Below are 15,899 nucleotides of genomic sequence, written 5' to 3' on the forward strand. Positions count from 1 at the left end.
TGCTAATCTTTAATTAGACAATACATACACTAACATTTTATGACTCATTTTACTTGACAGTAGATTGTTTTTTCCTCACACTGCAGAGTAAGCTAAAGCTGCTGCTGATCAATGATGAACATGTTCCATCTCTAATCAGTTGATGCTGGTGAGTAACATATAACCTTGGTGCAGACTTGATCAGTCCTCTGCATCTGGACAACCATGTGATGTGGTGCACACAAAAGATCTTTGTAACTGCATAACAAGCTGTTAATACAACACCGACATGTCATTACCTTTTAGTTGATACAGTGAACCACATCCAGCAGTAACAGAGCAACATGAAGATTCATGTGGAGTGAAGTTGTGTTTGAGTCATCCAATCAGAGTGCAGCTTCTTTCACCTGTTTCTCTATTGTCTACTAAATGACACATTTTGTCAGGTGCATCTATAATTCAGGTTGAGTGTGATGGGATGGGATGTTATGTAGACTCAGAACATCTTTTAGTGAAAAACTCAATGCTGAACAAGACTTTACATGCAAAAAAGAACTGAAAACACAATGAAAGATAAAAATTCTAGACACATCTGTCTGTATTCTATCCTGACTGGCATGTCACCATATATGGTACAGTCTGTCAATCACACAGCAGCCCAGCCTTAATGCATCCACTAAATGGACCATAATTTTAAAAATGAACATCATGCTCTATTGAAGAAGACTTGATACTAGAGACTGAGACCATAAACTCATCAGGAAAACGTTTGCTGAGGTAATAAATCAAGTGAGAAGTAGAGACATTTTCACATAGACTTCAATACAATCAGACTTCTTTTTACAACCAGTGGTCATTAGATGGAATGTAGCTTTAAGGCTCTTCAGCACTGGCTTCATATTTCAGACCCGGAGTCTACGTCCAGTTTACAGTAGATGTAAAAGACTGTTCTGTAAGCAGTAAAAAAACATACAGTCCCTGATATATTAATGAGTATTTGCCTTACAAGAGTGGTTCCAAACCTGTGGGCTGGGGCTCTCTGGTGGGCCATGAAGGTATTGCAAGGGGGCCAAAATCAATCAATGCAGTGCAATAAAAGATGTACTTGTAAAAAAAATAAAAAATAAAATAAAATAAAAGTAAAATGTTCATATATTCATACATTACATTCTCTAAAACTCCTTTCATTGTTTTGTTTTTTTCAGTTTTTAAGACCTCTCACTGTGATAAGATGATGATAGGAACTTTTATGTTGTTGCTGTCAGACCACATTGTTTTCTATCTCAGTCTGATTAAAAGATCACTTCCATGACAAAAACTGGAAAATCAAAACAGATAGCTAGTCAGCAACAGGAAGAATTAAAAGGAAAGAGTCAAGATACAGATGGTGAATGAACAAGTGATTTCTTCCAGATAAAAGAAGACGATATAAAGATGAAAAAAGAAAAGTTGATCTCCCTCTGTTTTCAGTTCAGTCATGAATGTTTGATCATTATCATTAAAATAAAAAGTGCTCTGACTCATTATTTGCCCTCTGTAGGTTTAGAGGGTCAGATGTGAGTCACCAACATTTTCAGGTGGGACATGAGTTGGAAAAAGTTGAGAACCACTGCTCTATAAGAAAACATTAAAGACTCCTTCCAATGAAAATAAATGTGATGTTTTTCTATCACAGGGCGGGGCTTTCCATGTTGTTTCACCATAGCGTAAAGATAAGATAAGATCTCCTTTATTAGTCCCACAGTGGGGAAATTCACAGTGTGACAGCAGCAAAGTGGCAGTGCAGAGAACAGGAAAGCTGCAGAAACTGCAATTACAAATATTTAGAACGATAAATAATAACAATATAATAATGTACTAAATATATCGATACAAAAATTTACAACAACAGTAGCTAATGCATAAGGATGTTACGGTGGTGAGTTGTCCATTTCTGGTGTGTGTGTGTGTGTGTGTGTGTGTGTGTGTGTGTGTGTGTGGTTACTGAGCACAGTGTTTGTTGCAAAGTCTGACAGCAGCTGGAAGGAAAGACTTGCGGTATCTCTCCTTGGGTGCAGCAGCCTGTCAGTGAAGGAGCTGCTCAGTGCTGTCAGAGTGTCCTGCATGGGGTGGGAGGTGTTCTCCAACAGGGATGATAGCTTCACCACCATTAGACCATTACAACACCACCAGGTTCCAGTTGCCATGGCGCCGCGGATGGCTGCCTCGGTGTGTTGGTGCGCACTTTTTTGCCTTATTTTCTTTATAAATTCAGTTTTCTGCTTTGGGTTCCGGAGCTCTTTCACCAGAGAAGAGCTCATTAACATCAGAGAAACAGCTCCAGAAGATTTTTTCCACCTTTCTCGACTCACCTGTGGAATTATTGGACATTTTGGTCAGAGGTGCACTGACCGTTACTCTCGCAGTGAAACGCCAGAGAGGAAAACGTGCCGGTGCGCTTGCGCGTCTCCGCCGGCGCGGACTCCGCACACCGCTCCCAGGTATCTTTCTCTCCAAGGTGCGTTCACTGTCCAACAAGCTGGATGAACTTCAGCTACTGGTGCAGAAGAACAGAGACTTTTCTTCATCTTCCGTTCTGTGCTTCACGGAGACGTGGCTGTGTGGATCGATTCCGAACACTGCGCTGAAGCTGGCCGGCTTCCAGCTCTTCAGAGCGGATCGCGACACAGAGCTGTCCGGCAAAACCAAAGGTGGAGGAATCTGCTTTTATGCAAACAGTGGCTGGTGCAGAGACGTGACAGTGATCCTGCAGCACTGTTCTCCTGACCTGGAGACTTTCATCATAAACTGCAGGCCCTTCTACTCCCCCCGTGAGTTCACTTCATTCATCCTGGTCGGTGTTTACATCCCACCACAGGCCACAGCAGATACTGTGTGTGGAGCGGACCAACCCGGACTCCTTAGTTATTGTCCTTGGTGACTTTAACAAAGGTAACCTCAGCCATGAACTGCCCAAATACAGACAGTTTGTTAATTGCCCGACCAGAGAGGGGAACACTCTGGACCACTGTTACACCACAATCAGTGGTGCTTATCACGCCGTCCCCCGGGCTGCACTGGGCCACTCTGACCATGTCATGGTCCACCTGATTCCCACATACAGGCAGAAACTAAAACTGTGTAAACCTGTTGTTTACAAGAACCTCCAAGAACCTCCAACTGCACCAATCACCAAAACAAATTCCTTGTATGTGGAAACATACTTGGCAATAAAACTGATTTTGATTCTGATTCTGATTCTGATTATCTTGTCGCTCACTACCTCCACTGAGTCCAAGGGGCATCCCAGAACAGAGCTGACCTTCCTGATCAGCCTATTCAGTCTCCTCCTGTCAGCAGTGGAGAAGCTGCTGCCCCAGCAGACCACACCATAAAAGATGGCTGATGCCACCACAGAGTCATAAAAGGTCTTCAGGAGTGCCCCCTGCACCCCAAAAGACCTCAGTCTCTGTAGCAGGTACAGCCTGCTCTGTCCTTTTTTGTAAAGAGCATGTGTGTTATCAGTCCAGTCCAGTTTATTGTTCAAGTGAACACCCAGGTACTTATACGAGTCCACAATCTCAATGTCCATTCCCTGGATGTTCACTGGGGTGGTTTGAGACTGTTTGTGCCTGCGGAAATCCACCACCAGTTCCTTGGTTTTCCCCGCGTTGATCTGGAGGTGGTTCTGCTGGCACCAGTTCACAAAGTCCTGGATCAGTTCTCTGTACTCCCTGTCGTCCCCATCAGCAATGAGGCCGACAATTGCAGAGTCATCAGAGAACCTTTGCAGGTAGCAGTTGGTGGAGTTGTGGGAGAAGTCTGCAGTGTAGAGGGTGAAGAGGAACGGAGCCAGAACCGTTCCCTGCAGGGCCCCTGTACTGCAGACGACCCTGTAAAGAAGCTAGGTGTAGATAGTTATCAGCATTTGACAAACTAAGTTAGGTAGTTGACCACTGACCAAGGTTAATCTAACATTAGCAACACATTATCAGCTGTTTGGTAACGTAGCTGACGGCTCATGTTTATTACTGTTACATTTCTAACGTTGTGGAGAACGAGGTGTCAGCCCATATATGACCTCCTGGTATCACACAACCATGCTATGAATGATGATGAGACCTCCATGACAATCATATGGTGATGAGGACAATGAGATGTGGCTGAAAGGTCAGGAAAAAAGCTGGTGTGGGCCTTGAGTGAAGATTATTTTACACATGTTAACTGTTTAAAATGTTGCAGCAGAGTCATTTAGAAAATATTCCTCAGATGTCTCTGATAAACATAAAAAAGAAGGTTAAATCTGATCGTCACTCACCACTAACACTACAAACAACAAACAATAGAGGGGTGACCTGTTTTCATGTGGGTTCACCCTCCACCTTGTCCCTGACAAAAAACAGCCTATTTCCTGTTTCAAAATGAGGCTGATTTTTCCAAGGAATTAAACATCTAATGTGAAATATCTGTGGGCCTTGCAGGATGTTCCCAAAGCTCAGGACTACTGTGGAAACATATTACACATCTGGATGTGGTTATATTCAAAAACACTACATCTAACAATTCAACAAGTCTGCTTCTACTTACTGAACAAAGTATTTGTAGTTTCTTTCTGAGGTGATAAAGATAGAAGAGAAAGGAGACAGTTCAGACCTCTATGCATTCATTCACTGAATTCATACACTTTTAAACCAACATGTTCCCAACCCACAGTTATTAACTCATTAAATGACGTTACCAGTTGTCATCACTCCCATTATCATTACTCAGAGTGGCACACTGCACCAACACCAGAGTCGACACAGATAAACAAATTAATCTTTTCCACTGTGTTTTTGTGAGTTTGATATGAACTAAGGTTTACAGTGGTATGATCTGTCTCCAGGAAATAACCATATACATGTAATTTGATTTAAATAAAAGAATAATTTATGTTTTAAATAAAGGAATAATTTTGTTCATTAACATAAATGTAGTTAAAAACATACATGTAAAAATAAATGTTCAAAAGACCTGTTAAATATTTCATGGGAACTTATGTTTTAGTGTTGTGTGTGGTGGGGTTTGTTGTTGTGGTTGCACTTCATGTCTGGTACAGTAGAGAGGAACTTAGGTTTTCTTTCATGAAGGCTGGAATTACAAGAAGACTTGTAAAGTGTGGAGTTTCCTTCCTTTGAGTTCTCAGGGCAGATTTGATGTTCACAATAAATACCTGATCCAACCTGAGGAGAGAAACATGTCCAGTGTTTACTTTCAGCTTTTCGAAAAAGAGAATGAAAACAGGAACAGAAACTGGTTTCACTTTCACTTTCTGCTGAAGTCATTTTAATTCATTTTGTGAGAAAGTTAAATTCATTAAGACGAGTGGGAGAGGTTGGTCCTGTTATTTTGAATCTTGTTCCCACAGGATGCCAACATGAGGACTATCAGACAGAGCAGCTGCCGGTGAGATGAACCAGGTCCAAAGGTTCAGACCAAATCCTCCAGTCTGCAGGCAGTACAGGGGACATCACTGAGGAAGTTAACCTCCATACACAGTCACTGGGCTAAAGTCAATACAAGCCTCTTCCAAATTCATGATTAAGTCCCCACACTTACAGACACCCAGAGATTTTTCTGTCGGCTGCAGGTGGAGCTGCTCTGGTATCCACAAAGATTCACACCACCATCACACACACAACTAATGAAAAATTTAACTCTGATTAGGTTCATCCATCCATCCACCGATTATCTATACCACTTATCCATAAAGGGTCATAGGGGGCTGGAGCTAATCCCAGCTGACGTTGGGTGAGGGCAGGGTGCACCCTGGACAGGTCTATCACAGGGCTGACATATAGAGACAAACAACCATTCACGCCCACACTCATACATATTAGAGCCTCCAGTTAACCTAATGTACATGTGTTTGGACTGTGGGAGGAAGCTGGAGAATCTGGAGGGATGATTAGGTTCAGTCTTTGATTAAAATCAACCAGGAGATCAGGGTCAGATGTTAATGTGTGAACATGTCCCTCAGTTACTGCAGCCAGGGGACCGATCTGTCACAGACAAGACCAGAATCTGACCCAGTTATCTCTGCTCCAGATCCACAGAGTCCAGAACAAGCCAGTAGGTGGATCTGGACTGGAGACAGTTTTATCAGCTGTTGTCAAGAAGCCCATGGATGAACTGAGACCTGACTGTTTACAGACACTGAGCAGATTTACCAGAGGATTTTACAGTTTGTCAAACCTGCCGTGACAGATCAGCTCTCTGATCCTTCTGCCGAATCTATGAATCTACTTCTGCTGAATTTATGAATCTGTCTGTACTGACAACAAACTACAACTGTACTAAATCTGTGGCTCCATCGTTTTCACCCAGAACACAAACATTTGTCCAGTTTCTACAATGGAGCTGAGAGAAATGTCACTGAGTCAAAGGCTACAGCAACAAACTGGTTCATTCAGACAATTCAATCAGCAGCTGAGCAGAAACAGCCAAACACAAGAGACCACATGTACTCGCCTCACTCACACTTGAATATATCAGACTGCTCACCTGTCTTTGTTGCAGGTCTACCATTTAATGTTGAATACTGACATTAAAATATTCTGAATCACAGTTGTAGTTTTTCTGCTGGTTGGTTTTTAATGACATGTTTCTTGCAGGGTCATTTAAATGAAAAAACTGCCGCTCTGTGGTCAGAACATATTGATAAATCAAACTGAAGTGGTATTTGAAGAACAGTCAGTGTCTTGCCAGCTTGGATATTATCACCACTTTACTTGGCATGAAACTAATTCCTTAATCCTGCAGTGTGTTTATCAGGACTGTCACATTACACATACTTACTGTCATCTTACTGAAGTCAGATCTAAAGGGTAATTCAAACCATTTGTGTTGGTCCGCTCTCTTCAATGAAACAGACCCAAACAAAACACAGCTGTAGTTCCAAAGGAAGGAAGGAGTCTGGCAGCGGGAGGGAGAGTTTTCCTCACTGTGCCCAAACATCACAATCATAACTTTACTCATTTTTTATGGGTCTATACTCACTGATGTACCTGCAAAACTGGAGAAAATGGGAGCAAGAGACACTGATGACTGAGGGCGTGGCTGAGGGCGTGGCTTCTTTGAGTGACAGGTGGGTGAGTGTATACGTCCCACAAGCATGTACCAAAGTCTCAGCTCCACACACGCCCCACCTCTGTTTGACTAGCTGGGAGTTAGGGGCGGAGTCAGGCACTGCCAAGATGGCAATGGTGGATCAGCTCACTCTGAGCCTCAGAAACGTGACGGTGACATCATTCAACATTCTATGTTCTTCACAGTAAGGTTGCCAGGTTTGGTGCCATTGTACCTGTACAGAGATCAAAACTAAAACCTTGTTTGTTGACTGTATCTGGCTTTAAAAACACACATGTACATGTTGTACATGTAAGAACCATACATCTAGTTGTAATTTTGACATATTTACTCCTACATCCATACTTTATGCTATGCTAGGCTAACCATATCCGGACTGCAGCTCTGTACTAAGCAGAGACTTGAAACTGCATCAGTCTGAACATCTCAACCTCAAAGCAGCCATCACATTTCCCACATGTTTAGATGTTGCTCTAAATTTCAGTGTCAGTATATTTTGATATTTCTTGGTCAAAGGTTTCAAATCAGTTTTATTCATTTTAAAATTAATTCAGACCCTTGAATCCAATGAGGAAAAACCTCCCAAAAACCATAGATGGGTTTAAACCTGTGCTGTCTGGGTCAAAGTCACATGATCACTTTAACCTTGTTGCTGTGTCATCAGGAGCTGTGGTTGTAACACCACCTGTGGTTGAGTATGAACCTAGTTTCTGTCCTGTTCCTGGTTCAACTGAATCTGCGCTTGTTTAGTCAGTGTACCACACAGCTTCAAAACCCTGCAATTCCTGGGTTACCTGGACCTGCACTCCAGCTGAGCTAAGTGACAGAGCAACAGCCCCAAAATGAAAACGAAGGGTCATTTTGTATCTCTGTCACCCTGGGGGTCCTAAACACATGTCTGTGCCCAGGGGCCATTTTCTCATAGTCTTTACATGATCCTACCTGTGAAAAACACAACAGAACAAAACACACTTCAGATAAAAACCACACTAATTAAATCACCATCAAAAGTGTGAGACTCCCAGTACAATGATAGTTTGGTCTACAGTATGAATATTAGCCTATTTATTTAATTCATAAAATTAAACGTGCTGTTAAACCCTGACAGACCAAAGATTTGACAGATCAATGAAAACTATTTTCTCTTGTATTTCTTTTATTTCTCCATGTTTGCATTTTGACTATTGTACCATCTGTAGTTTATGTAGTTTGAGGGAGAGCATTGATTTATATGCAGCAGACTGATGTGATAGCTGCCTTACATGAGAATTTAGCCCATACTAATTTTAACGTTAAACTATTGTGTCATTTATATACTTATAACTGTTTTATTCTGTATAATATATCAGACCAAATGATCTGCTTGTTCTCAGACTCCACTTGTTTTAAAGATGTTCTGCTGTATGACTGGATGGACTATTAAAAGTCTGGTATCTTTAATGTCACTCCATGAAACAAGGAGACAGTGAAGCATCTCCCAGAGTCTGGTGGTGCAGAATATATAGAATGAAATAGATACAGGAACAGAAAAAATACTGGAAATATTACACAGAATAAAACAGTTATAAGTATATAAATGACGCAATAGTTTAAAGTTAAAATTAGTATGGGCTAAATTCTCATGTAAGGCAGCTATCACATCATCTTAATTATGACAATATAAACTATTTCCTTCATTGATCACAGGAAGTGATATTGTTTTGAGTCATAGCATTAGCATAAAAAATTAAAGTCTCAATATGTTCTTGATCCAGGTAAGTAAAGAATTCAAATATATAAATAACACGAAAAAGCATAAGTGCAGCAAATTTCTGCAATTAATATTAGATACATGTAAAGTTCTGGAAACATTTTCAAATTCCTATCTTCATGAGTACAAATTAGGGCATGCTGTTTTTCATGTTTTCACAACAGTAACTTTATAATATAAAGCTTTATATGGAAACAGTTAAGATCCTTTATGGGACAGAAAGCTGTTCTGAGATCAGATGTAAGGAGAGATATCATTTCCTTCAGTATTGTTATCTTATTGATGCCTATTTTTTGCTTTAACTGGACAAGCACTGCTTGTCTTGCTCATCCTGACAGCATGATACTGGTGTCGACTGCAGAACGGACTCTGTCTCCTGCTGCCACCGCCTGTCCACTGTGTCCACTCTGTGTCTCTCACCTGAGTCTACACAATAGACTGACATAACAATAGTCAAGTCACAATTTGGAAATCAGGATGGCAATGTCAAAGATAGATCAAAAACATGATGATGAAAAACATGGTCCATCAAGTTTGACAGTCTGTTTGACGTCTGTCATGGACATCAAACAGACTGAACCTGAGCCACACAACCTCCTCTCCACCATGAACCTGACCTGACCTGGAGAGAGGACGGACCACACAAACACAAGAGACAGAGCAAAACATATCATTCACACAGAGGGAGGGACAGAGAGACACAGAGAGACACAGAGAGAGAGAGACAGAGAGAGAGAGAGAGAGAGAGAGAGAGAGAGAGAGAGAGAGAGAGAAGGTGGGGCCAAGTCTCCTGCAGGACAAACATCCAGATCCAACCCATGCAACACTTGCAGTGTGTGCCACGGGTCAGGGGGTTTCCTCAGTCATACTGTCTGATCAGTGCTGTATTATGCAAGATACCAAGTAGATGGAAGAAAAACAGGACCAGCAGTAAAGCTTTCACTCTGTGAGATTTATCCTCTTGAAACCATGAATATACATGTACACCAGTGTTTCTGCTTTGTGGTCTGTTGCTGCCACGGTCTGACCAATCAGATTCTTTATTCTTAGACCAGGGCACAGTGACCTGAGAAACCAAACTGGACTTTAGAAGAAGCTGGAAAACATTATGTTTTTATTTAACTCATGCAAGTTAAACTGAAAATAACAAACAGTAAGTGGTTAGAATAAGAAACAGACTGCTAACTGAGGTTAAATGACCATGTGTATGTAATAAAACATCAAAGTTATAGATTGCGCCACTAATCCTGTGCTCGATGAATCAACATTCAGCACCAGAAGAAAACATGTGGATGTGAGTGGATATAACACTTTGATGTGAACTGATTTGGACTGAGCTCATTTGAGGACCAGGGTGTATTCTACTGGAGACAATAAACATATTGTCATTGTGCTGCTTTTCATTGCTCACAACAGCAGGAGGAGGAAGGTTGAATCAATGGGTTTCACAGTTTCTGGCCAGTAAATATTCTACTCCCCCTCTGTGATTCCCCCACAACAGGATAACAGTTTTTCCACAGATGATCTCCATCTATTATGTAATGCTGTTTGAAAGTGAAGTAACAGGCTTTTCTTCAGGTGGGGGAGTCAACGAGAGACTGTCAAGCTGTTTCATTTCCCAAACACTTTTTTTTCAAATATTAGCTTACTTCAGGGCGTTGTCTTTCTGTCTCTCTCTGTGTGTTGCATGCACTGCAGAATTTTAATCTTATCTTCAGTGAGTCATTTTAGTTTTTATTTTATTTTAGGATCTGAAAACACTGTGAAGCAGGATTTATCAGTACAACAGATAAATTGTAGGTTTCATTGTGTGGGACAGATGGTGCATAAGCTGATTCTGTAGATGAGATTTATTCTTTGTTGCTTTTAGGATCCTCTGAGTACAACACCAGCCACAGTGAGATCGTTTGTTATGAGCTTGATACAGGTCTTCACTGTTGAAGGGGAACACAGACAAATGTCAACACTATGTGAATAGATAACTGAGTAATCCCAGTTACACATAATGCTACAAAGATTAGCCAACCCATTACCAACCCAGGCCCCCAGTCCCTCTGAGACCCACAGGGGCCCAAAGGCCCAAAGGTCACTGTCTGGTGAATAATTATGGTTAATTAGATTCATTTTAAAAAGTTGTTTGTGGAAAATCCACCAATATACGCTCACTGAGCACTTTATTAGGAACACCGGTACACCTGCTTATTATTGCAGTTATCCCATCAGCCAATCATGTGGCTATAAACACCTGCAGATCCAGGTGAGGATCTTGAGTTAATGAGTGAAACTGTGACTCAGTGACTTTGACTGTGACATGATTGTTAGTCTGAGTGCTTCTGAAGCTGCTGATCTTCACTCACAACAGTCTCTGGAGTTTTTATTTTAAATAGAGTGTTGTTTATTAAACAGCGATGATGTGATGATGATGAAGAAAACTCCACTGACACCGTCTTGCTTGTATATAAAGAGGTTTATTACAAAGAAGTCCAGTATCAAATCAAGCACTCGAGATTACCTGAGAGAGGAGTCTGAGCCAATATGAATCTCCTCTGAATAACAGCTCCAACTCCCCGTCTATATAGGTTGGTTGTTTTCGTGAACCTAAGGTAAAACATATGGTTCCATAAAAAAAAGGGCTTCATTACATAAGATGAGGGAGTCACCCATCTCCCAATGACACCTAGACCTTTTGACCTAGAGCCTCCTAGCTAAGGCTCTTAAATCTTTTTGACCAGGGGACCCCTAGCTAAACATACCAAACCCATAAAGTCACATAACATATAGAACTTCAGATACTTCAGTAATTCCCAGTTTGCCTTAGAAAAGTTCCTTTACAGTTTTGAGTTTGTTAAATAAATTTTTGTGATGACAATAAAAGGCTAATGCCTACATGCTAATATAGCCTCTCAACAAGGGAAAGAAAAAATAGAACTCAGTTGTCCATCATTAACCGGTGGTATTTTGTCTTTGCAGCTCTCATGTCTATTTTTGTTGCCACAGGTGTGTGTGTCTGCATCAGGCTCAGTGCCGGCCACGCTCCCTGCAAACACTCACTCACACAGATCTCCCTCTCCTGAGTATTGATCACCTGTACCTGGAACTCATTATCTCCCACACTTGTTGCACTCCCCTATATAAACCGGCTCCCTTCCCTTCACTCCTTGTCTGGCTGTGTCGGTGTTCGCTTTGAACAACAGACTCATTCGCCGCTCCTAGATTTCCAGTGTGTGCTTCTGTGTCTGATTTTCTGGACCTTGTTCCCTGGATCTCCAGTGTTTGCTCCCATGCTTGTTCTTTGGACTGTAGTTACCTGGATCTCCTGTGTTTCACCTGGTGCCTGTATATGTATATATATATATATATCTGTAGTTCTCTGAGTTCATCTGTATATTCACTGAATGAAGTTGAATGAGTTATACTGTTGTGCTAGCTGAGTATTCATGTGGAATGTAGTTAATGTGATTTTTATGTGTATTTAAATTTCATGGTTAACTGTTTAATTGAATTGTTGATTTCCATTTTCATATGATTAAGTAATGAAAAATGGGTTTCCTGATAATCAATATTTTTTTCTGAGTTGTGTTTCTGATATATTTATTTTCATATTTTATATTGAATTTTTAAAGTTTTTTTAATTGTAATTTAATTTTGCTATGTTGGCTATTTATCATAGGAAAAACAGAGCAAAAAAACAGAAATCCTTTTCAAGATGGCCAAACAAGTGCCAAGCCCAGATACACACATGCAGCTCTCATGTCTTTGTATTTTTGTTGCCACAGAGTAAAAAAACGCAGAGACTCAGACCTGTCTTCCACCTCCTAATTCAACGCGACCAAACACAATGCAGCCACACAGTTTTACAGTAAGGACACTTCAGTTAAGTGCAATAGTATAGCTCAAAGTGCTTTGCAATAAAAAATAAAAAAAATGGAATAGTACAATAAAGTCAGGATGAATAAAAGGACAATCAAATTAGACAATACAAATATAAAACAGGAAAAATAAACACAGGAACCAGTAAGAATTGTAATATATGACAGAATTAATTAAAAGCCAAGTTTTCAGCTGTCATTTAAAAATGTTCACAGAGCCTGCATCTCTTATAGCTCTTGGCGGGGTATTTAATAATTTTGGAGTATGCGCCTGCAGTGTGAAATTTCAGGGTAGGTGAATCTAACAGGTGATAATACATGGGTCAAAGGTGATAATACATGGGTCAAAGCCTTTTCTGGTGCGGTGTAATATTATAAGATAAGTTCTCTGTCTATTTGCTAAATGTACAATACTGATTATTGTATCTACAATATCTACAATAATGATGATTGCAGTGTGAAGAATAATGTCACAATATATGTAAACTGTGTGTATCACTGATTACGTGCACTATGCATTATTTGTGTTGAACTCAAACAAATATATTATTTTTTTTAAATGCAGTATGAAAAAGTTAGAACATAATGGTGCATTCCTGGATGAGAACATGTTTTTAAAAAATGTAATAGAAGAGAATAAGAATATAATGGTGTCCATTGGAGGGGGCTTTGACAAAAAATATAGACATACCCAGGCATGGCAAGGCATGTCAGTGTGCTCTGGGTCACGGTGCCCTCAGGTCACTGTGACCTGCTGCCACCTGTGTAAAAAATGCACAGGTGGATGTACCCGTTTCAGTAGAACACAAAAGGATTCAAAATTTTTCAGCACCAGTTTTGAGAGATAAGGAGTTGTGCCCCTAGCCCAGGTGTTCTATTGAATAACAATGTAATGTTGCAATCTGATATGGGTGGGGGAATGACTAGGCACTTTCTGGAATAAAAAAAAGGAGATGTCACATATCAATTTTTAGATCAACTTCTGTTGTTCTCGGGCAACATGGCAACACTTGAAGAGGTCTGTGTTTTGCTTTTGCTGCGATCACACCAGAAAAAGAGACAGTGGTGCCATCATAGCTGCCATTTCATTGACCTTATCTAAACCTCTGACCTCACAGTATCGTATGACTGCCCCTAGCGTTCATGTCAATATTGCAGCTTGTGTAAGCGTCGTGTAATTTTTTGGCAACATGCACGACTGACGTACCAAACAAATGCACATTGCAGCCACAATGCGTACACGTTGTTAAAAGCAAGTATATTCCAGGCTTTACACTCCATTCAGTAAGTGTTTGGTGAAAGTTTGGTTGTTGTATATTCACTTTTAGATTAATTATATGTACAAGTATGAGCAGGCTAATATTTTTTTCTGTAGCCGTTCTGCTAGCTTAAAGTTCTCCTGTTTTTCTACTCTTTGCTGAGTATTTTTATTTTATGACTTTGGTTGTTAAGGGAGACCACTTACACACAGTTCACAGTTTGTGTGTCTTGTGAATATCTAACAGGAATGACAATATCAGCAAACTCCAAGCCGGACCTGCCTACAAACCGGTAGGTCCACATCACAGTCACATCAATTCTACCACTGCGATTCAAACAGGACCTTGGCCCATTCCCGGGTGGTACAATCAAAGCAGATCAGGTCTGGAACCATTTGAAATGTGTGGCTATTTTTCTCTGGCAGAGCAGAAGTGAAGAAGCAGCCAGCATGGATGGCTGGATCTCAAAGTTCACGAAGGTAAGTTATTCAATGTGATCAAAATGTGTAAAATTAATTTCTGTTTGATAATGGCGGGTATTTATTAAGTTTATCTTAAATGGTTTTAACTTCCTTATTTGGCAGTTGTTAGCTGGTAACTGAATCGGTGATTAGTGTTGCTAACTCTTATTACAACAAGTGTGGGCAGGTTACTAAGAGACTATTGAAGGTTGTCATAGGTCTGTAGAAACATGTTAAATGTAAAATGCACTGTTAGTGAGTGGACTAGCTTCAACTTACTAATATTAAGCTAATAATGCATGCTCCCTGCTGTTCCTCAAAACTCACTTTAATAAAGCCATGGATCATTCCCTCTGAAGTGATTAGTGAACAGCATTAACTTTTAAAGAGCTAGATCCTGAGATTACAGTATGTGACCAATGCTCTCTGTATGCTCCATACGTGTTCCGTGTTGACATGGAGCCCCTTTATTTTCCTCCTGGGCCCTGGAGCTTGCATAAGAAAACACTTTTAGTCAGTGATTGTTCAAGGAAGCAATATGAAATGCGGTTAGTTTTTATTTTACTTGCTCGGTATGATAATGTTGTTAGCACAGAGACAAAGTGGAATATATTAAACATACTTAAATTAATAAGCAAGTTATGTTAACTCCAGCATGTGTACACTACAAGTTTGATAGACTGTTATGTAGAAATAACGTGTCTAGAACTGCAGAGGCTTGCAGAATGCAGAGCGTTTGCTGTTCATGAGTCAAAGACTTTATGAAATAGGATCTATATAACCAGAATGCAGAGACGATGAGAGCTCCAGTAGTTAAATGTGTCAGACAGTCCTGAGTGTGTTTGAGAGAGTTATCTGAAGGAGGATTTACTGCAGGCCAGCATTAGTTTTATGGGGAGGTGTACATAATAAATTGATATGTGAATGTAGATTAATTTAATCACTGTGTGCCATAGCAACCTTTTCCCTGAACTGGAGAATTAGTATTTATAGTGAGGAACTGAATTAATATCTAAAATGGATTTATTTAATCACTGGCATAATATGTAGCAGAAAATCACAGTCTGTAACATTAGTTTAAGCCATTTTTTCACTCACACGTGGAAACAGAACATATACAACAACTGAGTAACAATGTTAGGTGATGCATGGTGACTCTTAGGTCCCTGCCTAAAATAGTTGCAGCTTGTTTTCTAGGGAGTCCATGATTTGACAAGGTCCAGCCATGTTTGCCTTGCAGCCATAATCGACAATGTCGGATGTAGATATGTTTTTCTTTTTCTCGAGAATTGCTCATTCTAAAACATTCACTGTCAATATTGCACTTCCTTGGGTCCTCAAAAATAGATGTGTGCAGTGTGAAGTAGATCAGATTAGTGGTTGTCAAGAAAATCAAAGGACAGTTAGAAAGACAGACTCCATTTATTAGTGGGATCATTTTTGATTAATTATTTTGATCTGTTTAACTTAATGA

This window comes from Trachinotus anak, unplaced genomic scaffold (genome assembly GCF_046630095.1).
Source record: "Trachinotus anak isolate AG129_WGS33_773 ecotype Australia unplaced genomic scaffold, CSIRO_AGI_Tana_v1 ptg000008l, whole genome shotgun sequence".
NCBI lineage: Eukaryota > Metazoa > Chordata > Actinopteri > Carangiformes > Carangidae > Trachinotus > Trachinotus anak.